The sequence below is a fragment of the Mandrillus leucophaeus genome, unplaced genomic scaffold (assembly GCF_000951045.1).
Source record: "Mandrillus leucophaeus isolate KB7577 unplaced genomic scaffold, Mleu.le_1.0 Scaffold1100, whole genome shotgun sequence".
In the NCBI taxonomy this organism is placed as follows: domain Eukaryota; kingdom Metazoa; phylum Chordata; class Mammalia; order Primates; family Cercopithecidae; genus Mandrillus; species Mandrillus leucophaeus.
This window is the reverse complement of record NW_012099211.1, coordinates 101,593-103,682: the sequence shown is the minus strand read 5'-3', so window position 1 is coordinate 103,682 and position 2,090 is coordinate 101,593. Positions and strand designations below refer to the sequence as shown.

Here is a 2,090-nt window from a genome sequence, read left to right as displayed (position 1 = left end):
CCCAAGCCAGGGGCAGGAAGCTAGAATGACACCTAGGTTAATCCCGATAAAGTCCCTGGCTCCCCCCAGCTACGGGGCTGAAGGGGAATTACAGCCCAAACCCCAGATGCTGACTCTCTAACACTGAGCCCTCAGTGCCCACAGACAGACAGAATCAGCACACTATCCAGATGGTGAAATGGGCTCAGAGAAGTGCAAGAGCCTTGCCCAATGCCCAATGCCCCAGACCAGGGCTCCAGACCCACAGTGTTCTTTTGTCACTGTGTCCAGAGGGCAGCAGCTGCTCTGAGGTACCCACCTGAGCCTGGCAGCTTTCTCCAACTTCGGAAGCCCAGGAGCATGGCCCAGGTCCACAGATGCACCTGGCATGAGGTGCGCCCAGAGGGACAGAGGCAGATGGGTTTCGTCTCCTCCACTGGATTGTGAGGGCCTAGAAGGAGACAAGGGTCTGCTTGAGAAGGCAGTGGATAGTGAGCAACTTGGGGCAGTTTCCCTCTGGATGGATCTGCAGTGCCTGGATGGAACCTGGCTCAGACAGAGCTCAGTTCTGCAGGTCCCTGAGGCATGGAGAGTTCACAGCTACCAAGTGTACGAGTCTGGATTCAAAGCCAACAAACAGCATGACTCGAAAGTCCCTGCCTTACCTGGACCACTCACCTCTTGGGAGTCACCCTTGCAGGCTCATCAGATGCCCAGGCCAGCAGCACAGCCGGCCAGGACCAAGGAAACTTGGGGAGCCTCAGAGTACCCCCAGGTATTCCAACCTAAACCTGGCACCCCTGCCTCTCACCACCCTTCTTCTTGCTTTAACCTCACCCCCTACACAGAGCCTGGGCCACGTAACATGGCATCAAACAGATGCCTCAATAAATCAGAGTCTAATTTTCATGGAGAAAAAAAAACCTTAACAGATATACACACAAATTCAAAATATATCCTCAAGTACATATAAATTCAATATATATCCAATCGTTGTGACTATGACAGTAGAATATTAAAATACTATTTTCAAAATGTATACAAGCTTAATGTTCTATTTATTCAAACTATTCAAAATACAAATCATCAACATAATTTGCCACTAACATCTCATTCAGTCCCTTCACAGGACACATGATTCACTGGGAGTTAATAAATTAGCAGCTGGCAGGCAGTGACACATAGCAAAAATGAAAACCAAGAGGTGAAATAGTTCTGAAATAAAAAGGGTTTTAAAGCTAAGAGAAATTATTGAATTACTAAGTCATTAGCACTAATTTTGAGCCAACTACCTAATTAATATGAGATGACACAGTGTCCTATGTTTTGGCAAATACAAACTATGTTTAAACAATGTCTGTAATGTGACTTTCAAAATGCTCCTGGCTTTACAAAGATGTGATTAAAATGTAGTAATACATGCTAAAACATTTCCCCCTACAGAGAATGTTGTAACTTTCATCAGTCACACTGAGAGTCCAGAAGAAGTAAAAGGTAGTGGATTTCACTGAGAACTTACCAGAGTTGAACTCCCTCACTTTCTGTTGCCCAGCATTGGCAGGTTACGAGACTGGTGGCTGTGGTGTCTCAATGGTCTTTGGTCTCTTAGAAGGTGGAGAATCATCATCATCTTGAAAAAGAACATATGCTCATTACTGAAGGAACCATCTTAGGTTACAGCCACCTCCGGGTCAATTCCCAACGTTCAAAATCTGAGCAGGGCTTTAAAGCTGTTTTGAGTATTAATAATTATTTCTGTATTGCGAACTTCAGCATACTTTTTTCTAGTTATATTTGAAATGTTATTCTTTTGGGATGTGCGCAAGTGAATACTGCTTTTTCCTCCGTTTTGCTTCATTACTTTTTAGTTTGCTTCATTTGAATCATAAGTCTCCCCTTCTCCTTAAATAACTTTCAAATTGCTGCCAAGAACAATAATCTATTTTAAGGCTTTTGAGAAAAAACTTTCAATGAAGAGAGCCACCTAAAGTTATACAAATACAGAAGAAACGGGATAAAATAAAGCTTAGATTGGAAAAAAATATTTAAGATTGTACAAAATTCAAGCACACATAAACAAGGGAAGCTGGGTAATTGTACGTTCAAATACT

The 2,090-nt window shown here is 43.2% G+C and overlaps 1 long non-coding RNA gene across 1 annotated transcript in view; it reads right to left on the bottom strand.

Annotated features, from left to right (window-relative positions):
• LOC105548184 overlaps positions 1 to 2,090 on the bottom strand; it is a 33,339-nt gene that overhangs the window by 24,398 nt on the left and 6,851 nt on the right. Inside the window, exons 2-3 of the long non-coding RNA XR_001007353.1 lie at positions 1,499 to 1,609; positions 299 to 430 (exon numbers count right to left, since the gene is read on the bottom strand). This is a non-coding gene — a long non-coding RNA (uncharacterized LOC105548184). The remainder of the gene's footprint in view (positions 1 to 298; positions 431 to 1,498; positions 1,610 to 2,090) is intronic.